We start from the raw sequence: 23,127 nt of genomic DNA, 5'->3' as shown, positions 1-23,127 counted from the left end.
CTCCTTCTTTCATGGGGACTCCAGGGCATAGATACAGCTTTAGAAGGAGCAGCAGACAATCCTGTCCCACGCCGCTCACATACCAGTAGTCCTACAATAAATTTTAACCACTTCACGCTTTAATGTTCAAACTTACCATGTTAGCCTAGATTCAAACTACAGTATTACCAAAACATTGCATCATCTTACAACAGGCTTCAGCTAAGTCAGCGGGGAGGGAAGTGGCCAATAAGAGAAAAATTTCACTTCAGGGGCACTAATGACAGGGAGATTCCAGGCCCATAAAAAGGAGGAGGATGTCCCCAGGACTCCTATGGGTGTGGGTGGGGTTGGTATTTCCTGCAAGCAGTGATGGTCCATTCTGATGGTCAGGGGCCACCTCCAGCACCAAGACACCCACATTGCACGCACTGTGGCTGGCTCAGGACCCCACCTCTTTTCCTTTTTTCAAGTACACACTTTTGTATGATCAGAGAGGTGGAACTTGCACACCAAGAGTCAGATGATCTAAAAAACAAGGGGCACCTGGGTAGCTCAGTAGGTTAAGCATCCAACTCTTGATTTTGGCTCAGGTAATGATCCCAGGATTGTGGGATCAAGCCTTGAATTGGGCTCCACACTGGGCATAAAGCCTGCTTAGGATTCTCTCTCACTCTCTCTCTCTGTCTCTCTCTGTCTCTCTTGCTCTCTCTCTCTCTCCCCCTGCTTCTCTGCCATGCACACCCTCTCTCCCCTGTTCTCAAACACACACACACACACACACACACACACACACACACACACACACAAACAAAAAAACCAGAAGAAAGTGAAATCACCCACAGTCCTCAAATTTGTAATCAACATCAACAATTGCTGTGTTTCCTTCCAGACTGTCATTCCCTCTCAAGTGCATCTGTATTTTTGGTTGCAAACATGCAGTATATGCTATCTTGCTTTCTTCTTCTGCTTCATGTAGCTTATCATTCCTTTTATCCCATAAGTTTGTTGTCAATTTTTTTAATGTTTATTTATTTTTGAGAAAGAGAGAGTGAGTGGAGGAGGGCAGAGAGAGAGAGAGGGAGACAGAATCCTAAGCAGGCTCCAGGCTCCTAACTGTAAGCACGAGCCCGATGTGGGGCTCAAACTCGTGGACCTTGAGATCATGACCTGAGCTGAAGTCGGACACTCGATTGACTGAGTCACCCAGGCGCCCCTCAGTTGTCTTGAATGTTATTCAAAAGTACGTACCGAACAACTACCATGTACTAGGCTCCATATTGGGCACTTGGGGTACATCACTCAACACAATGATTCCTGCCTTCTTGTAGGTGAGTCAGGATGACACAATAAACAATGAAAATAAGCTGTATAGTGTCTTAGGGGGTAATAAGTGCTATGGAGAAAAAAAGTCAAGCAAGGTAGAGGGGATTGGTAGCAGGGGTAGAGGCTCCATTTTAATTTCTGTTGCATAATGGGCGTTTTTGTTTTGTTTCCTGCCCCACCCCTTCCTGTTAAGGGATTGCAGATTGGGTGTGGAAGCCTGTGGTGGCCAAAGCCCACACTCTAGTGATTAGGCCAGACAGCACCTCCCAGGGAGATCTAGATGGAGAGGAAGGGAGATTCCATCTGCCCAGATATACATTTCCACCCTGAAAGGACTCCACTTTCTCCCTCTCTCTCACTACAAATGAATTAGGAATTTTGTGATTTGCCCCCATCCCCAGGCTAAAATCATCTCAGCACCTGCCTTACCAGCATGACCACCAGAAGTGCCTGCCCAACAGGGCAGCAACTGGGATGTAGGCTAAGAACTTCCCAAAGGATTTGTTAGTCTGGGTAGAGAGATGGTAGGTGCATCCTACTTTATTTATTTTTAATGTTTATTACTTATTTTGAGAGCAAGAGAGAGAGAAAGAGGTAGAGTGAGAGCACACAAGCAGGGAAGCAACAGAGAGAGGGAGAGAGAGAATCCCAAGTAAGCTCTACACTCAACACAGAGCCCAACTTGGAACTCAATCCCATGAACCATGAGATCATGACCTGAGCCAAAATCAAGAGTCAGACCCAGACCCTTAACCAGCTGAGCCACCCAGTCATCCCCAGTCCTAATTTAAAACAAACAATTAAACCTACCCTCTGCTTTTTTATTTTTTTAAACATTTATTCATTTCTGACAGTGAGACAGAGCACAAGTGGGGGAGGGGCAGAGAGAGAGAGGGAGACACAGAATCAGAAGCAAGCTCCAGGCTCTGAGCTGTCAGCACAGAGCCTGACTCGGGGCTTGAACTCATGTGAGATTATGACATAAGATGAAGTTGGATGCTTAACCCACTGAGCCAAACAGCACCCCCCACCCTCTGCTCTTTAAGGAAATTGTAAACTTTGACATTTCACTGTAAAATACAAAAGAAAATTAATTATGAGCAAACATCTGTAACACTGAAGAAATGAAAAAAATATCACTCCTTTTCCTACACCTTTTCTCTAGAAATAATAACAGTTAATGTCTGAGTTTACTTTGACTTCATTTGTGGTCTCATGGTATATGTGTGGTCACTTACATTGATCTGGAATAGCATCTATTTTGTTTAGTCATAAAAGTAACATATACTCATTGAAGATTTAGAAAATGCAAAAAAATGTAAAATGTAAATAAAATAGTTTAAATAATCTGAATTTTTAACTCCAAGAGAAACAGCCATGAGCTCTAGATGGAGGTCATGGCGGCAAACAGTATTTACCATTGGGTTCATCAGTTTTTTCCTTACTAAGAATAAAAAGAAAGGAATCCACTTGATGGCTGATTTACTGAAATAATCTTTTTAAAAAAATGTTTATTTATTTTGAGACAGAGAGAGATAGCAAACAGGGGAGGGGCAGAGAGAGAGAGAGGGAGGGAGAGAGAGAATCCCAAGCAGGCTCCACACTGTCAGCATGGAGACCGACGCTGGGCTTAATCTCACAACTGTGACATCATGACTGGAGCTGAAATCAAGAGTTAGATGCTTAACTGAGTGAGCCACCCAGGCGCCCCTACATAAATAATCTTGATGGCTATTTTCTTGATGTACTCATTGTAAAGAAAAGAGCATGGAATAAAAGGTGAACTTCCCTTCCCTCTCTCCCCTCTCATAGCCTCTCCAGAGCAGCCCTGTCTAGGACAATCCTGCTTGGGGGTGGGGGAAAGGTGCTATTCTCGGCAAGGATTTTAAAGATGCAGAAAATCATCATTAACTCCTCAATAAAATGGCTGTTGTTTTGCCATATGGAACTTTGCTTTTCTTCCAGGCAAATGAAAGCCTTTGGGTTTGCTAATGCACCCAAAATAACGTTCTAACCTTGTAAACAGATGAGTCCTTGTTAAGAAACACGGGAGAGAAACTTACCAGGTGCTTTTCTAAGCGGACATAAATTGTGGTAGGAGATTCCACCTGGCTGTGGAAGGCATTCTAGAAGTAAGGACAAGAATGAGTTGGGAAAACTCAGGGACCAGTGTGCCCCATGGCTGTTTGAAATATGTAGCCAAATAGGGTTTGAGGTTAAAAATAAATTAGGAAAATGCTCCTGTCTTTTTATATTGTCACAGTCTTCCCTTAGGTGTCCAGAGTATACTTTCAGGTAATATGTTTTTTTTTAACAATGTGGTGTTAAAGATTCTACCCAGATCCCTTCAGGATTGAGGTGCTCACTCCCTAGCTTCTGATGGTCACAGTTTGAAGCCCCTCTCAGAACTGCTATAAGTGAAAGGAGGCTGCCTGGACCAGGGCCACTTCTCTGCTGGGGGCAGCCTCTCATCTCTGTAGGTGGAGGAGGCCCCCCTTGGCTCAATTCGAGATAATTCTAAAGTGCTTCCTCAGCTCCAGAGCTCCATATGGAATTGGCCAAAATGTATTGCAGCTCAGCTCTTCTGGCTGCCCTGGTCTGCTTACCTCACCCCTCCCCCTGCCCACCACTTCGGCAGGTGTGCTTCTGGAACACACTTTCCAGTCAACCTCCTGCAGGTCAGGTATGCAGTTCCCATCTCAGGGGACCTGACCAAAGACATGGAGCATTTGCTTTTGTTGGAATGGTGATTTGACTGGATTTACCTTTCTTGGGTCACCATCCTTTCTTTCAAAACATGGCTGTGGCAATTAATTCATGGTCTTCCAGGGTTTCAGAGGGAAAACCTCTGGCATAAGCCTGATCGATATTCCTTTGTACTTTTCTTTTTTCCTCCTGCCTTCGTGCAAATAGGGTTTTAAAATGTATTCTTGGAATTCAGAAATTTCACTGGAATGTGACTTAATGCAGGTTTCATTATTTAACAGGCCTGAAATATTGTGGCCACATTCAGTCTGCATATCACTTCTTTCTCGGCTCTGGAAAGTACTCTTCTAGTACAGGAACAGAGTCTAGTGTAGCCATTCCAACTGTTTTGATTACTTTAAGGAAACACTGAAGGTTTGGATCACCTTTCCAGTGTTTTATCTTCATGGCCACCATCTTCTTTTTCTCAGCATGTTTCTCCGAGTCCTGATCCTCCATATTTCAGAAGCATGCCCTTCCTGGAGTACCATGTTATTTTTTGCCTCCTCCCCTCAGAAGCAACCCACCTATAATCTCAAACATATTATTCTAGCAGTTTCCAAGCTCTCACTTGTATGATCCTTCATGGATAATCAGGGAGAGGTGAAGATTTCTCCTCATCCCCCCATACCCTACTCTTCTGAATTTCCTGTTCTACTGATGGCCCGACCTTTACCTGCTGCATGTATTTTCCAAGATATGCTCCTTGCTAGTAAATGAAGAGGTTGGACTGGACAAGCACTAACATCCTTTCACATCCATGTGTTGACATGTACAGTTCTACAGGATCACCATGGTACGGCAAACACGAAGAGCATAGTCAGTCTTATCTTCCGCGTTACCATTCTACTCACCTTTCACAACCCAAGCCGTGGCCATCTGTGTCTTGGATAACCTAACCCAATTCAGCCCAGGGAAGAGTTGCCTGGAATTTCTACTCTTGTCCCAACCCACAGTAGTGTCTGTTCTGCTCAGCCACAGCAGAGGGCGCCAGAGAGCAGAACCCACCCTTGAAGGCTTAGCCGCAAGTTCTGGAAGACAGAGCAGATGTTTCTTCAGAATGCAGCCCTATTTACACATCTGGCTAACCTCTTGCTCCCCTTCCCTGTTCTGTACAGCAGGAAATGGCAGTGCCCCAAGAACCAGACCCCTTCCAAACCAGGCTAGAAGATAGATGCCTCACCAGGACTCAAAGGCAGTGGAACCCACTTATTCTTCTGCACTTCCCATGGCAAATGCAGCTTTATCTGCAGAAAGGAAGTGCAAGGTGAAAGCCAGATGGGAATTCAAAAAGACAGCTCTACATATGAGTTCAGGAACCTTCATGTTTTATTGCCCCACCTTTGTCTCACTTCCTGTCTGTCTAACAGAGTAAGGAGCTGAGGACTGAGGCTTCCAAGCCAACATGTCTTCCTCAATTAGGGGAATGAAGCCATAGGCTCTAAGGGAAGAAGGCAGACTTTTGACAAGGATCCCACATAATAACCTGCTCCTAGTTTTCTCCCAGCATGATGGACTCTGGTTGGCCTGCATCTAATTCTTCAGAGAGCATGTGTCAACTTCTATCAAGAACCACATCTGCTTGGTCTGAGTGAAGCTGCTAGTTGAGAAACAGATGAGGCCCCTAAAATAGGCCTCTTCCACCCTTTTCTATGGGCCTCATTCCTACTACACTCAGAAACTTTTCTCAGTGTCTGCCTTAACCCTTTAAATTTTCTCAACTGCCTCACCTCTGACTTCACTGTACTCCACCTGTCTCTTTTGATCGCTCAGTATCTTTTCACAGAGCAAGGTTTTCCTTCTTTATCTGTCTTCTCAATGGTTCCACCTCCTTCCAGAAAGCTCCCTGAAGCTCCTCTCTGCGTCGATGTGGAGCATATGTAGAGCACTTTTCAATATCGTTATGTTAAAAGTAGTGTGATTAACATGGGCAGATCCTGGTTTTGTGGGCCCAGAAGCTTCTACAATTTTAGGGATCCTCTTCAAGAAAACATACTCAAAATTATAAAATAAAATCAGGTACAAAAGTGAATATTTAGCATGAAAAGAAAAGTTCCAAAATACAAATTTTAGTCTAAACCAGAAACATGACAAAATCTATGACAAATGGTTTTATTTTTTTATTAATGAACTGACTTGCTTGCCTTTATATTACAGTACTGCTCCCTCAACATCTTTAGTCATGTACTTTTTGATTGCTTTTCATAACAAGGTTTTCAATTAGGAAAGAGAAAGGTAATTCACTCTTTCCCCTAGCAAAGTCAATCAACATTTGCTTTTGCTTTCTTTTTTTTTTTTTTTTTTTAGACAGATCCTGCCACACACAGGTGTATTTGTACCAATGGGACAGGAGGACACCAACTCTTGCAGATAGAAGCCAAGGGGTCATGCCAGTCCCTCTGTCCTCACGCTGGCAGACAGAAACCTCTATGCTGGAGCCTTTGGTGGCGGAGGGGCAGAGGAGGTGGGGGTGGTCCTGTGCACCTTTGGGAGCCTGAGTCACAGCAGGAGCTGGAGCCAGAGCTGTCTTGGTTTGAGCCTTGGCCTTAGACTTTGGGCCACAGAGCCTGAGACCCTTGGCGATGCAGGCATGACCACGTTTCCCCAGCATGGGATGAGCGATATAGGCAAACTTGTGGTTCCTCCCTTTGGGATCTTGGGCTTGACCTCTTTGGTCTTGTTGCGGGCCTTGATAGACTTGACACATGCACTCTTGGCCTTGGCATTGTTGTCCTGAACCTTCTTCAGGCCCTTCTTGTGCTTCCTGGCAAAGTGCACATTCGTCAAGAACTCGGGGCCTACCCATCAAGAGATTAATATCTTTGTAAGTGGGGTTTCTTAGTGCCATTCCTGTGCCATTTTTGTGACTGGTTGTGAGTGGTGTGGTTCTGGGACTTGGCCATATTTGCATGGAAGCCTATGGCCCTTAAAGCGCCTCGGACCGTGCTTTTTATTTCTAATAGAAAATAAGAACCTAGAAAGTTGTTTTCAGTTCCACAGCTTATTGGTGATTGCATCTGAATGTTAAGACTATTGCCAAATTTGGGAACGCTTCTCTCAAGTTTCTTTCATATATAAGCTCTAAGATATGAAACAATTTTCCATACATTTCAGAAGTCTTTCCATAGATCCTGGGCTCCCTTGGAAGGAATCTCACTCTAAAGTTGCCTCTTATCACTGGCCTCTGAAACTGAAGCTCTGGGGGCTTTAATCCTGGGGTTCAAACTCCAGCCTGTGTTTCTTCGGCATCATGACACCTCCCTCAGAAGTCCATTGGCCCCGGGTGCTCTGCCTGAGGCCCGTGGAGTCACATAATCATAGTGACAGTACTCGTAGTGACAGTAATGGTAATCACCACCCGAGGAGCACTCACTAGGAGCCAGTTGTGATAAGAACTGTACACTCATCACCTTGCTTAATCTTTACAACCTCCTGCCAAGTGTTTTTATTCCCCATCTTACACTTAACCAGGTGAGTCACACTGCCACACTCAGTTGCATGTCTCTGTTTTCCCCATTAATCACTTGAGTGCCCACATAATTTTTGATAAAGCTGGAATGAGAGACCATCGATATCTCCTTCCTGAGGCCACTTACCTTTGATTCCTCCAAGTTCCCTGAGCATACTCCACCCCAAGGGGGCTTTCAGGGACCCCTTAAAGGGATGACAGAGGTGTATTCTCTCCTCTTTGGCTAACGTGCACAAAGGGCACCATTGGAGAATTTGCCACTCAACATGGGCACCCTTGCTGAACAGATTTCTGATCATAACAAAGTCATGGCCTACACTTGCTACAAGGTATGGCCTCACTGTGCCACAGGGGGCTGGTTCCCCAAAGGCTTTCAGCCTCATCACATATGTACCAGGCTCGGCCCTTCCCCAGGAATAGCTGGATCTTTGCATTAAGTCAAGTTCACCACCGAGAACGCCACTTCCACACAGGGACATCCCGTCTAAGGCCCTGGGGTCTTTCTTGCCACACTGATCCACTCTGATAAATGCCAGTTTGGGATTTTCAGTTGGGGGTCTTGGAGGGTTGAAAAATCTTGCCTCTAGCCCAAGCTGAATCTAAGGGTTTGCCTCTCTAAGGCTACAGAAGCTTCTAGTCTCCTTCCACTCTGTGGAATCCCTTGTCACACAGAAGGAAATCTTTGTGTCAGCCTTCACTGAATCTAGAGCCTCTAATCTTACCTGGCAGAGATGGTATGTGGGGTCATGGCAGGGGATTCTGGCACTCTGTCACACACAGATGCAGAATTCAAGGCTCAAAGAAGTGTTGCCTCTGCTAGAGAGTACAAAGCGAGGAAGTGGCCAAGCTGGAATGAATTGCAGTCTGCCACCCCTCCAAACCACTCATTGGTGAGAAGCAAGAAGGAACATTTCTCAGTTGTCTGTGTTTGGGTAAAGCCTTTTGGGGGACAGAGACTCATATGATGCTGAGACAATGTACTCTAATGGAAAATGCACTCTGTTTTGGAGCCAGACTTGGTTCTAGAGCCCACTCTCTCAGTGGGGCGAACTCCAACTTCTCTGAGCTCTTTCTCCATCTGGAGCATAGAAATGATACCTGCCCTGCATCCTTCTCAGGACTGCAGATCATGAGATTTATATCAAGGAGTGATATTGTAACAAACACCTACATTTCTAAGAAGAAAAACATCATCATCAATGGCTAAGACAAATATATGCCCAGTATAAAACCCATTGGTAGAGACTATTGTGGCCAACAATAAACCTAATGTCCAGGTTCCAAGAGGGTGGCACAGATGCCAGGAAATGGAGTATTTGCGTGCTGGGATGATCTCTGCAGAGTACCCGGCACTGGCTGGTTAGCATTCTTGACATCAGCATGTTTGCTAAACTCCATTCCAGACTGGGTTTCCAGATGAGTAAACTATTGAGGGAGACCTCAAATGCAATGTCACTAGCCAGGATGCACTAAAGAATTATTGTCTTTACTCCCCACTCCTGTTAATGTGCCTTGGCTTTTAAAACAAATGCCTTGCTTTGACGTCGAATAAGTATGTCGTGGTTTTCTGAAAACATTGCACCAACTCCATTAGAAACATATCAAGTGATACCCAAGTATAAGCTTCAGTCGCTAGGCCATGATTTTCAGAAAATGCATTAATCTAAACTAATTTTTCATGGTTTTTGTGGTTTCCTTGAGTGGTTCCTTATAAACGTCTACCAAAGAAAAGAGAGTTTATTGTGGGAGCAGGGTAGACTTTTGGATTGAAATGCTTCATCATCAAGACTGAAATCCCCTCAGAAGAAAACTGGCTTTTCTACTGATCTTTGGATGATTACTTCATAGCATCACGGCACGTCTAGAATCCAACATGGTGACTCTCGTTACACTATCTCCTGTTCAGGATGCCACATGGAGGCAATTATTTTCCAGGATCACGAAATCAGAAAATCCCAAAGGACCTTCAGAGAACTGGCAACCAAGAATGGGCTTTCTGAAAAGTGTCTACCGTCTATCAGTGCAAATCTGCACTCTTGAATCTATTTTCAGTAAGGTCAGAAATGAAGAATCAGATGCACATTGAAGAGTGCTCACTCACATTAGAGTTTATAGTGGAAAGATATTATGTAGCCATTTCTATGCCCCTTATAGGGGAGGCATGTGGGCAGTGGCATGCCATTTGGAAAGCAAGGGATCAGTTAAAAGCATGTCTCACTGGTAAAGAGATTTTTAAAAAGAGAAGATATGTCTATTTCTTTATAGATTACCCACTCTGAAGAGAGATTTGAAGCTGTTATTATATACACAAGGGGATTAAAGTAGGGAGGGTGAGAGGGGTGAGAAAGTACATGCAGGGGGGTGTCAGGTAATGGACAACACGAGGATTATCAATTCATTCAACTACTACAACAACAGAGGCTGCAAATCTTCACCGAGTATCTAACTGGACTCCTCAAGTTACATGATCCGTACTGTTTGAGCAGGAGCGATGGTCAGACAGGCTGTGGCTCCCAGCTGCCTGACCCTCCACATGCCCCATGATTCTATGGGGTGCCCAGACAGGGCCTGACCTTTCTCTTCGCCTATGCCATTCTCACCAGGCTGAGCTCTCTGCCCTTCCCTCAGTTCTCATGCCCAGGGATCCTCCTGCAAGCTTACATCAACCTCATCCCTCATCCCTGGTCATGCCCTTCCATGACACTTCTTAGGACAGGTCAGGAGACTCCTGGCCCACCATGGTCATGGCCACCTGGCCCAGGCTTACCATTCCACCACCTCCCTCCACAAACACTTTACAATTACCTCCTTTACTCTGCAAGGGGGATTACGTACACATGGTGGGTCTGGGATCCAAAGGGGTTTAGGGAAAGTGAGGGGGATGGATATGCACATATGGAACAACCACTCATTAAGACTATTTTGGACCGGGCACATTGGAGTCATTATTTGTAATCCTCACAAAGACCCATAACAACGATCCCATTAATGGATAAAAAACCTGGTGCTCTAAGACACTCTCTAATTAACTTAAGGACACCTAGCTAATACATTCATGAGCCACAAGTAAAACCCAGGTCTTTTTTTTTTTAATGTTTGTTTATTTTTGAAAGAGAGAGAGAGCATGAGCAAGGGAGGGGAAGAGAGAGAAAGGGACAGAAGATCCAAAGCGGGCTCCATGCTGACAGCAGCGAGCCCAATGTGGGTTGAACTCACTAACTGTGAGATCATGACCTGAGCAGAACTCAACTGGCTGAGCCACCCAGGTGCCCTGAAACTCAGGTGTCTCTTAAAGACTATGCTATTTCTTCTGCCATGCTGCCATTAGTTTTTTTCTCCAGCCTTCCCCCCACCCCCCGCCCATTATTTAATTATATAAACTTTCTACTTTGGCCAAACCAATCTGTTGTGGTCTCTTATATATTCCCATGTTCCTTTCCTAGGCTTTTGCTACATCTGGAATGCTCATTTCTGGTGTGCTGCCAGAAAACCCATGGTTTTACACCTGACCTTTGGTTCCCATTCAAGGGTGCACACACCAAAGGGTCAGCTTTTTCTCTACACTGTTTTTCAGACAGACCTCTCTCCAGTCCCCAACTCCTCACTCTTCTGTCATAAAACCACTACAAATGTGCTTGTGCAGCAGTGGGCCTGGTGTTAGGCTAGGTACAACCCACCCGTGGGCTTGACTTCCCTGAAGGAAAAAGGGCACATGTTAATCTCTGTAGGATCCAAAGCCTTGCACAGTCTCTGGACACATAGTCTGCACTCAGTGAAGGTTGGTTGCTGTAAGGAAGGAGGGTGGCAGGTAAGAAGCAATGTGGGACTGGAGTAGGTATTTAGAAGGTGGTCAGCAAGGAGGATTTCATTGGAAAGCAACAATAACCCACCACTTCCCTCCCCTTTCCATGTCTCATTGCTGCACTCTCCACAGCCACAGTGCAGAGGAGCAGAGCCCATACTTCACTGACACACAAGCAAGTCCAGACTGAGGACTAAAATATTCATATAATTTTCTACGAGATTATAAATAGCCACTGCCTGCTCCTGACCCAAAGTTCCCCAAGGGTACCTCCAGGCCACCTCAGCTACTCCCTGGAGGCCTCCTGGTCCTCCCTATGATCCTGGAAGTAAATAAAGGAGTGATGCTTGTCATGCCAAGGGACCTCAGCACTCTGTAGTTGTCCAGACTGTTCCAAGTATAAAATGTTTGAATATCTCTGCAAAGAAGTACCAATTCCTGGGTGTCTAGTCCTGGAAGTCTCCTCACTTTCCATTTGCCCTCCACCCCACCCCACCCCACCCAGAAACTCCCTTCCAGAAGCTTAAGATCACTGGAATTTGCTCAGATACTCTGAGTGGAGGTTGCCCTCTCTTGCCTCTAGGCTCTTAAGTCCCTGCAGACAGCCAACATAAACAAACCCTGAGGAATTTGCCTGAGTTCATTCCAAAGGAAACAAGTGGGTAGCTGCCTACCTTTGCCTTGGCTCCAGAACGTAAGTGAAATCCAAGACGGGAAAACCTTTGGCGTCTATCAAGTTGGCTTCTCTGTGGAAATCTTATCAAGAAACATTGGACCTTCCAGATTTCCTGAAGAGACTGTAGCGAAGGCAAGGTTTTTTATGTTTCCAATTCTTCGTGTCCCTCCTGTGCTCCCCAAATCCTAGTCTCTTCCTAAAGGAAGAGTTAATTATCATTTCTAATCCAATCTCAGGACATGTATTAATCACAGCTGGCCCTGCATCACATCCCCAAAGCCCTGAAGAGTCTCTGCCTTTATTATATCCTGGTGAATGTACTCTGAGTCAGTTGGCATCCTTTCCAAGGGCGACTTGAGTGGCTAAGATGCATTTGCATTGAAAGCAACTTGTGTTTTCTCAACACCAGATAATAGATTCAAACACAAAGAAACCTAGTTTAATGAACACCTGCTATCTTCTCCATGCAATACATCTTTTGCAGGAGAGGACAGTGCTCACACAATTCTCCCTGCCTACACTTAATTCATTTCCTTCCCTTCTCTCCCTCCTGCTGAGAAAGAACTCTCAAATGCTAAAATGGGCCAAACTCTGGCCTAGTTGGTGGTGACATGACTCAGACACACACTGATAATTCCTGTGGCTTGTGGATTCCTCTGGAGGTCACCTCCTTCATCCCCCTGCCTCCAGGCCAGGAACCATATCAAACTCATCCCAGACGGGTATGTCAAAGACCAAATGGGCAAACGAGCCCAGGGCCTGGAAGAAATTAGTCTAAGATGAAAGGAAACCATGTTCCAGGAATGAGAATGGCAACTGGAACAGATAATACAGACCAGCCTTCTGGTACCATATTGCCCATGGCCAGAGGTGGCCAACCACAAGCTGGTGTCATTACAGCCTTGGTAAATGTGAGAATGGTGTACAGAACATTTGAGAGGGGGCAAAAGAGTAATTTATGTAGAACTTAAATTCAGAATTTACCTGACTCAAATTGTTTTTAGGAGATGGAATTACACAGCTGCCATGAGGTACACCCTGGTGGCACAGACTGGCTTTCATGGGTTCTGAGGTGAACGTTGTGGTGCCACTTTCCAGAGAGTCAGGTCCCACAGCTTCATGAAACACATGAGTCTTTTCTCACCTAAAGCCTCTGTACTTGAGGTTCCTGTGCCTGCGGTTCTCACATTCCTTGTCCCCTTACTTTATTCAAGTCACTGTTCAATCATTACTTCCTCAGAGAGGCCTTCTTGACCACCATGCATCCAGACACTTAGGGGTGCCAACACTGGTGACATATTCCATGCTTGGGAGGACAGACCCATAGAAGAGGACACGTTGCCCTGGGAGTGGGCTTGGGATGATTTAGTCTGAAAATTCTGGGGTCTTGAATATTAGCAAAGTGGTCCAGAAGGGGGCATTCCTTGTTGCAAGGGGAGGGGCATGGCTGGCAGATGGCCAGAACAAACACAAGGCTTCCTTTGCAGGATCCAGAGGACTCATGCAGGCTTCTCTCCTCAAGGTCATCTCAGAGCTGCAATGGCCTCTGCTCCAGCCATCATTGTATCCTAAGTAAAAAGGATTAAAGGGGCTTACTTTTCTTAGGAGCTTTCTGGAAGCCCCACTCTATAACTTAGGTTTACAGCTTATTGTCCAGGGCTTAGTCAGTTCCCAGCAATTGATCTGAGTGTTTAGGAATGAAACATAGGTCATCTAGAAAATGAGAAGGTGGTTCTAGAAGAAGGTGGTTAGCCCAACTTTACAAGTTCCTTTCAGTGTTTGTAATCTGTGGCTCCAGGATGCTGAGGTCTTGGGAGAGTTGATTATAATACTCTGGGATATTTGTTTGGAATATACTTATTGGTTACACTTAGTGTAAAGCCCTTTGTTGGCAAGTTTGATCACTGGATCATGGAAGCTGCCTTTCCATGCCTCTGTGGATCTGATGGTGGCAGAAAGTTATCATGTCCATTTCACAGATGAAGTATAAGGGCCTACCTCATTACAGTAAGTAGAGAGCTGGCCTCCTTGACCACCATATCCAATGTTTTCTCTCCCATAGCACATTGCCTCATGGTTTTAGCCAGGAAACTATACGACCCAACCCTGCCTAGATAAGAAGACCCCTGGGGAGAGGATCTGATGTGTGCTCTTTGCCTTCTCCCCAACCTCAGAGACAACTGATCCTGGGGCCAGCTGGTTCCCTCCGACACTCAGCAGACTGGGTGTGGAAGGCACTTTCCCTAGGATTCTGCCTTTTTCCCTACCACAACACTTACACACACTTAAGCTCATGCCACAAGGATCATATATTCCTTTCTTCCAAATTTTCTCTCTGCTCAGATTTTTTTTTTGTGAGTTTCACTTGTGATGACAAGGAGGAGATAAGGGGAGTGAGGTAGAGGTGAAGCTGCATTCTAATATTGCTGTCTGCACTGCCTGACTGTGTAAAAGAGTTCAGCTTTTATTGAGTTATGTGCTGATACAGGCAGGTACAAGGCAGTTGGTCCAGGGGATATTTTGGGGGAGTGTGAGAATCTCATCTTGTTGACCCACTAGTTGGCAAGCTTACACTGAGAATTTTCTCCTTGCCTATTTCAGAACAAAGTGTTAAGAGGGATTCAGAGGCATGGAAATACTAGAATTTAGAAGGGCAATTTGTTAGATGCACTTGAGAGCACAACATTCCCAAGAAGCAGTGTCAAGTGCTAAATTTGTGAACAAAAAACTTTTGGTAGACGGGGAAGGATTAGCTGTTGAGGCACCATTTGAACTGAGTCAAGGAGAATGATTGTTTTTCTACAGATAGAAAAAGGGGTGGGGAGGTTATGGTTGTCCAGGAAGTAGGAGGTGTAGGTAGACAACAAACAAAATAAGAATTAGGGCTTGGTCCTTTGTAAAACTCTAGAAGGGGCTAAAAGCAATCAATCATCAGTTACAGAGTTCCTCCAGTATGCTGGGGGCTGGTGGCTCAGAAAAGAATCAGACATGATCTGGGCCCTGATACTAAAACATAGAATAGAGAAAAGGACATTTGACATAATAAAGTGGATCTGCATAAATCAGACAAAAGCTATGAGTTTGTCCCAGAGATGGCCACAATAGACCAGATGTCCATGTTTCCTATTGCATTCTGGTGTGGCTAGATAACCAATTCTCACTAGTGGATGAATGTGAATGACCTGAAAGTCTTTTACAAGAGAGAGTGTGCCTTCTCCACTGCTATCTCCATCCACATGTTGGATGCAGAGCCACAAACAGAAGGAGTCTGAGTCCCTGAGCTGGAATCTTTCTAATCAGGACACTTACACTGGACTGTTATGGGAGGCAGAAGTACACCTTATTGTGTCAAGCTACTGACATGTTGGGGTTTACTTATTAGAGCAGCTGGTGCTTTCTTAGCTCTTCTATCCTGTAAGGAAATCAGTCAGATAATCCCTGAATAGCATTTTCTGGGACTCCATTCTAGAGCCAAGGACATACAACTGGATTTACACGGAGATCTACAGAGTTGGAGATCTACAGAGTTGAAATGATTGAATTTGTTCCTTAAGGTATTCTGACTCTGTTTCCTTCATGTGCCAATCTCCTGCTCCTTCCCACTCTCTTTTCCCTTCGGACTCACAATAACCTAGAGAGATCATGTGTTCACCCGACTTGCTCTCCTACAGACCTACTCATGGGAGATCCTGGCCTGTCACTGAAGGAGATTCTATAATCTTTGATTTTTTGCCAGATCCTTGATTACAAAAAATTTAATACAGCTTCATAATTTAAGACACTATTTGCATTATGCAGCTTTCCAAAAAACATTTGAGTCATCCCCGCCACCACCCCCCTCCCCCCGCCCCACCAAAAGGCATAACATTGGTAATGAATCAGAGTGGATCATAAGAAGGGATATAAAGCACACGAGTGGGTGAGAGAGTAATGGGGGTGCGGTGAGTGTGCTAGGGCTCCATGTCCTTAGATGCTGCAGGCCCTCCGGACCCAGAAGAGGGTCTGCTTGCTTCTGTACAGGGCCAGCCTTGGCCGATCATGACAGCTTCACTCTAATGCCCTCTCACTTCCCCATCCCAACCACAGCTGATCCTGAGCTTCTCCCCACTGTCACCCAGAACCATCAATATTCTATTCCTGGTCCCAGGTAAGCATGTATATGATGTTCACTTCCCAGACTTAAATCGTTTCTCTTCTTAAGAAGAAACAAAAGGAAGGGCACCTGGGTGGCTCAGTCAGTTAAGTGTCCAACTTTGGCTCTGGTCATGATCTCACGGTTCATGAGTTCAAGCCCCGCATCAGACTCTGTGCTGACAGCTTGGAGCCTGGAGCCTGCTTCTGATTCTGTGTCTCCCTCTTTCTCTGCCCCTCCCATGTTCGTGCTCTCTCTCTCTCTCTCTCTCTCTCTCTCATAAATAAATAAACATTAAAAAAAAGAAATAAAAGGGATCTAAGAAGGACCTTCTAAAGACTGGAAAAATATCTAAGGCTCAAGAGAAGGAATTACTGTAGCTGTATAACCCAAATTGGTGTAACTACTTTGGGAAATTGTGTGCCGTTTGTCTGAAAACTAACATACACATTCCCAAGGACCCACCAGGGTCCACACCTACAAATATAACTGGCAGATATGCATATATTTGTGAAAAGAAAAAGACTATAAAAGAATGCTCATAACAGCATTATTTGTAATAGCCCCAAACTGGAAACAAATTTCATGCCCATCAATAGTACATGGACTATAAATAGACTGTGATAAATTCACATACAATGGATACAATACAGCAGAGAAAAAATACAAACTCTACTATATGCAACAACACGAATCTTGCAGACATAATATTGAGCAAAAAAAACCATATGTAAAAAATATTCAAAGTATGAATCCATTTATATAGGGTTCGAAAACAGGCAAAAAAAAAATTATAAAAAACAGGAGTATGGGTTATTTTGGAAGTCACTGACAGGGAGAGCAGGAGAGAAACTTCTGAGGCCAGGAAGGAGTCTTCTCAGTGCCTGGAATGTTCTATGCCTTTGACTTGAGTGGTGGTTTCATGTGCTTCAGATTTATGTACCTTCTTGTAAGTATGCTTTATTATAATCATAAAATGTTCAGATAAAAAGGAAGCTTTAAATTAGGGTTGCAGACACTGGCAATTGGTGGCTGAGGTGCTTTAGGACAGGGGGTCATCAACCATCAACAGCAGCAGTGAGTGCTGCTCTACATTGTGCCCTCAGCCTGTGGAGGTGCTAGAGGCACGGCCCGTCCTTGTCTTCAAGGAGCTCTGGACACCACCTGGGAAGCTCTCTGCTTCACCCTCCGTCCTTTCTGTATGAGACTCGAATGGTCTCTTCAAAGAAACTGGAAACGGAATGGTTCAGTCCTCCCAAGCCTATGGAGGGTGGCAATGCTGCTTGCTGCTTGGTGACATCTTCTCCCAGGCCATTCACTCTCCCGCTTTGCTGGGTAACTATTTCATTGTCTCTTTTCTCCCTGCAGATCATCAGTGGTTCCCTCCTCACCCTCTCTCTCTCATTGAGAAGGTAGGAGCCATTAGAGGCGGACCTCTGCCCTCCAGCCTGCTGGCCTTGAGCTTGCACATCTGCCCTCCAGCACTCTCCTGTCCGGGCCCCTCCTGCACCTATTTCTCTGGGATCATTCCCATCAGCACAAACAAGCTGTAATATCTCCCATATTAAGACAAAAACAGAAAAACCTCTCCCTCCAATTATTGTTCCATTTACCTGGTCTCCTTTAGAGCAAAATTTCTCAAAAGACTTTTAAATCTCAGTGGTCTCCACTGGGAGGAATGTTCTCCTTGAGCCCTCACCATCTGGCTTTTGTCACCACTTCCAAACACCTCCATGCTGCGCCATCCAGAGATATTCTCAGTCTTTATCTTGTTGAGAACCCACAGCACCTGTTACAGATGGTTACATTCTCCTTGATGCTGTTGCTCACGGGGCTGCAGGGCACCCCTCCCTCTGGATCTTCCCCCTGCTTCACTGTTTCTTTTCTTGGTTTTGTTTTGTTTGTTTTACATCTGTCCCAGAGTTTACTCCTTGGATCTTTCTTTTCCCTTTCCCTACCCTTACATCATTATTTCTTATGTAGTGTTGGGTTTTAAATGCAAATTGCAAACATTGATCTCTAAGTGCATATTGGATTATATGAATATCTAATATTATCTCACTATCTCCCAAACCAGATTCCTCTTGCAGGATTTCCATCCTAGTATATAGCGATTCTGCTTTCCAATTGCTCAGGTTAAAAACCTTTCGTGGTCTCAACCCCCTGGTGTCTTAGTCCAAAGAGTCAGTCTTTCATCTGAGTGCCACCCACAGTGTCGCTCATCTCTGGTGATGGAAACTCCATTCTTCCAGCTGCTCGGATCAAAACCTTTGGCATCATCCTTCCCCCCTCTCCCTCTTTCATGACCCACATTTGTCAGATCTACTTTAAAACTATGTCTGGAATCAGACCACTTCTTGCCAGCTGAACCACACCAAACCATTGCCACCTCTGCAGGATTGTGACCATAGTCTCCTGGGCTCCCTGCCTCAGACCTTGCTTCCTTACAATCTGTTTTCAGCATTCTCCACCTTGCAGTCAGGTCAGGTATTTAAACCTGTCAACTGCCCATGCCTTTCCTCTGCTCAGAACTACAAAGGGGGCTCCCTTCCCATCCAAAATAAACAAAGTCTTAACTACCTGATCTGGACCCTGCTCTTTCTTCAACTTTGTGTCACAGGGTGATATTCAGACTATTAAATGGCACAAAAGGGTGCCCATGTGGGCACTGACCAGTCTGAGCCGGTGCCCACCACAGGACTGGAGGAAGGGCCTGAAGATTCCCTGCTCTGCCAGGCATTATCCCCTAGTTGCTGGATTCGAGGAGTTCCAAGAGGGAGGGCAGGTCTATGGGGCTAGAGTAACGCTGAGGTGGTACTTGAGAGTTTGGAAGTGAGGTTACCAACCAGGTTAGAAGGTTTTCAGTATTTTCATCATCAGTACTGCCATTATCGGTATATGTTAGCTGAACATCAGCGACGCTCCTGCTACATTTTCTTCCTGTTCACTCCACTCCTGCCATGCTAAGCTCTACTGATGTGTGCCAGGTATTCCTGTGTGGATGCTCCCCTGCATGTGAGTCGTCACCTTACTCTTGAGACTAACCTTGGCTGGAATTTCCTTTCCTCCGTGGAGCCCATCGTGATCACCTGTATCTCCCGTGTCATTCTCCAGAGTTCTCTCAATAATCTGATATACCTGACATTTACTTATTTTGATAGCTTTTCTCTTTACTGGAATGTGAATTTCAAGAGGGAAAGGATTTGTTTTTCTTTCTGCTGCATCTCTAGTGCTTACAACTGGTAGGAACTCAATGACATTGTTAAATGAATGAATAAATGAACAGTCTGTCATTAAATAAAATTAATAATTAGTACCAACCAACCCTCAGACTAAAGCTCAGTATAAGGAAAAACTATGTGGGGTCAGAGCTACCCATGGGAGAAATGAGCTATTTCAAAGAGACGGTGTGATCTCAATCTGGGGACTCTGTGCAGTATGTTGGGAAATGAGGCTTCCACCAATCTGGGCCTCAAATGATGCAACTCAACCTCTCAGGGTCTCTGTGTTCTCATCTGCAAGATGGGGTAATATCACCCATGTCACAGGGCTGTGTTGACAGGGTATGTATGCAAAGTGCTTGTCATACTGTCCCACACACATTAGGCTTACTGACTTGGTTCCCTCCCCCTTTTTTTTCTCATGTCATTTCAGGGGTGTGGTGGTCTTCAGATGGACATGCAGCTTCAAGGATGCATGAGTAGGTGGGGCACATAGATTTGGGCATGGGCTGGAGAAAGGGGTGAGGGCAGGAATTGGTGCCATTGCTCTTGCTGGGATGGCTCCAGGCTGCTGAGTTGGAGGGCACAGAGCAGGCCCCATCTGTGCCACTAGGCCTTCTGTGAAGATCTGGGAGAAGTGACAAGCACTACCCCAGATTATGCATATTCAAAGCCCAGTCTGGTTCCCTGGCACAGTGGGGCAGAACAACAAAGCAGGTACACAGCTTGCTTCTTTGAGTCAAACACCGAGTAACTGGGTCATTTAGGTCTGAATCGACAGGGCAGGATGGGATCCCAAGAAGATGCTACATCTCTTTCTTTTAAGTCAGTGGCCTATCTCTGAAAGAAGGGTTCTTATCCAAGATTCAGTGACTTCCAAGATATGTTTGGATACAATTCACCCAAGAGCTTGGATGGGAAAAAAATATATGTTTATTTTACTAACCTCTAACTGAATTGTAGCACATCCATCTATTTTGAGTATAGGTGCCAAATCACATTACTAATAGTGGTTCTAGTGACTTTGTCACCAACAGAATGCATAGTTTCATATCATGTCCTAGTTGTTACGGATGTCATGAAATACCATCATACTCATTACTGCTTTGGAATAATGGTAGTTTTTGGAATTACTGCAGTATCTTGTTATTTATTGCATTACTAAAGGCATTTCATCATGTTTTTGTCATATTTTGATATCTGTGTTCCAATACCATTGTTTTCATTTGTAATAGTATGTGTTTTATGGTATTCTAAGTTTTTAAGAAACATTATTCTGAGAAGTGGCTATGGGCTTAACAGACTGCCAGAGTGATCCATGGCTCCAGACCCTTCTCTATACCACCTCACTCAAAACTCTTCTCTAAACCATTTGGAAGAGACAGATATATGTTGTGTTGGGTCTTGCGTGTGTGTGTATATATACACACAAGCATGCATAAATATGTTTATGTTCCTGACCCAGCAGTAAACTATCAATATTAATTTCAGGAACACTTTCTTCCATGTCAAACTCTGATCCTTTGTTCCTGCCATAAAACTGGGTTACCTGGTGTCAGTAGGACGGGAGACTAGCTACCTATCATCTGAAACTAGTCTTCCCCACACCACAGTGAAGTCACCTGGAGCTGTCTCCTCTCACAGGTGATTGGCTGGGTCAATGGGCTCCTTATTCGTACACCTAATCTCCCAGCCCTGGCATCCTCCCTCCACCTGGGACCACACTGGCACGGATTACCTTCCTGAACTTTCTCATCTTTCCCCATCTGTTATTCACAGAAGGTTTGAGCTTCTTTTTTATCTCCAAAAACTTCACTCTACTAAGAAAAACAAAATAAAGTACCATCAGCTGAAAATTAGTAAATTGTCAGGTCCCCACATAAAGAGATAGGAGCTTCAGAGTAGCCCAGAAAACTTTGTTAATTCTCTAGCCACATTGGCAAGACTCCTTGGTCTAAAAACACCTGGAGAGCCACTTTGCTGTTCCCTCATTTTAATGAGATAGGTTAGGTCAGAGGACATAAAACAGATGGCAGAGTGTAGTGTTAAGAATTGATCAAGAATATCCCTAATTTGGAGCTTCTGAGGCCTGAAAGTTCCCTCCCCTGTCTCCATCTTGAATGGCTTGTCTATAAAGGCAAGGACCAAGTAATAAAAGCATAGATACATAATGAAAAAATACTTTCCTTGGCCCTGAAGGTACAATGATGGATAAGATGATGTCTCTCCTCACACTTTGGAGAGGAAGATGAAACATAAGTGAAAAGAGAACAGCATAAGAGTATATTAATGACAAACTTTTTTAGTTGCAAGTGACAGACATGCAGTTAAAACTAGCTCTCTTTGGGGATGAGAACATAGGCAGTAATCTCTCTGACATTGGCACAGCAACATTTTTCTAGATATGCCTCCTCAGGTAAGGGAGATAAAAGCAAAAAACTATTGGAGCTATATCAAAATAAAAAGCTTCTGCACAGCAAAGGAAATAATGAACAAAACTAAAAGACAACCTACAAAATGGGAGAAGATACTTGCAAATGATATAGCCAATAAAGGGTTAGAATCCAAAATATATAAAGAACAGATACAACTCAATACCCAAAAATGAAACAAGCCAATTAAAAAATAAGAAGAGGACATGAACAGATATTTCTCCAAAGAAAACATACAGGTGGCCAACAGACACATGAAAAGATGCTCAACATCACTCATCATCAGGGAAATGCAAATCAGAACTACATGAAATACTACCTCACACCTTTCGTAAAATTAAAAACAAGTATCAACAAGTGTTGGTGAGGATGTGGAGAAAAAAGAATCCTCTTGTACTGTTGGTGGGAATGTAAATTTGTGCAGCCACTGTGGAAAAACGTAAGGAGATTCCTCAAAAAATTAAAAAGAAAACTATCCGATGATTCAGTAATGACCCTACTGGATATTTACCCCCAAAATACAAAAACACTAATTCAAAGGGATACATGTGAAGGTTTATAGCAGCATTATTTACAATAACCAAACTACAGAAACAGTCCAAGTATCTATCGATAGATGAACAAAGAAGAGGTACTCTCTCTCTCTCTCTCTCTCTCTATATATATATATATATAGGAATATTATTCATCCATAAAAAGAATGAAATCTTGCCATTTATAACATAGAGCTAGGAAGTATAATGGTAAGTGAAATAAGTCAGTCAGAGAAAGACAAATACCATATTAAGTCACTCACATGTGAAACTTAAGAGACAAAACAAACGAGAAAAAGGAAAAAAAAAGGAGAGAGAGAGAGGCAAACCAAGAAATAGACTCTTCAGTGTAGAGAAAAACTGATGATTAGCAGAGGGGAGGTGTGTGTGGGGGGGATGGGAGATATAGAGAATGGGGATTAAAGAGCACATTTATGATAAAAATAGCAAATAAAATGATTTTAAAAAAGAAAATGCACAGAAGACTTGAACAGACAGCAAAGAGGAGATACAGGTGGAATATAAGCATATGAAAAGATGTTCCATACCTTTAGCTATTAGAAAAATGCAAATAAAAACCATAATTAGATACCACTGCATACATATTAGAATAACTAAAATAAAAATACTGACAATGATAAGTGCTGACGGAGATGTGGGACAACTGGTAAGATGTATGAACAGCTCTCATACGTTTGCTGGCTGGAATGCAAATAGTATAGGTACTCTGGAAAATACTTTGGTAGTTTCTTATAACATTAAACATGTCCTTATCATAGGATCCAGCAATCCCACTCTCGTACATGAATGCT

The 23,127-nt window shown here is 44.1% G+C and overlaps 1 pseudogene; it reads right to left on the bottom strand.

Annotated features, from left to right (window-relative positions):
• Window positions 1-6,226: 6,226 nt before the first annotated feature.
• Window positions 6,227-8,068, bottom strand: LOC128311014 (60S ribosomal protein L29-like; annotated as a pseudogene).
• Between the last annotated feature and the right edge of the window lie 15,059 nt (window positions 8,069-23,127).

The sequence above is a fragment of the Acinonyx jubatus genome, chromosome B4 (assembly GCF_027475565.1).
Source record: "Acinonyx jubatus isolate Ajub_Pintada_27869175 chromosome B4, VMU_Ajub_asm_v1.0, whole genome shotgun sequence".
NCBI classification, from domain to species: domain Eukaryota; kingdom Metazoa; phylum Chordata; class Mammalia; order Carnivora; family Felidae; genus Acinonyx; species Acinonyx jubatus.
The sequence above is the reverse complement of the archived record's forward strand: the minus strand, read 5'-3'. Positions and strand labels throughout refer to the sequence as shown.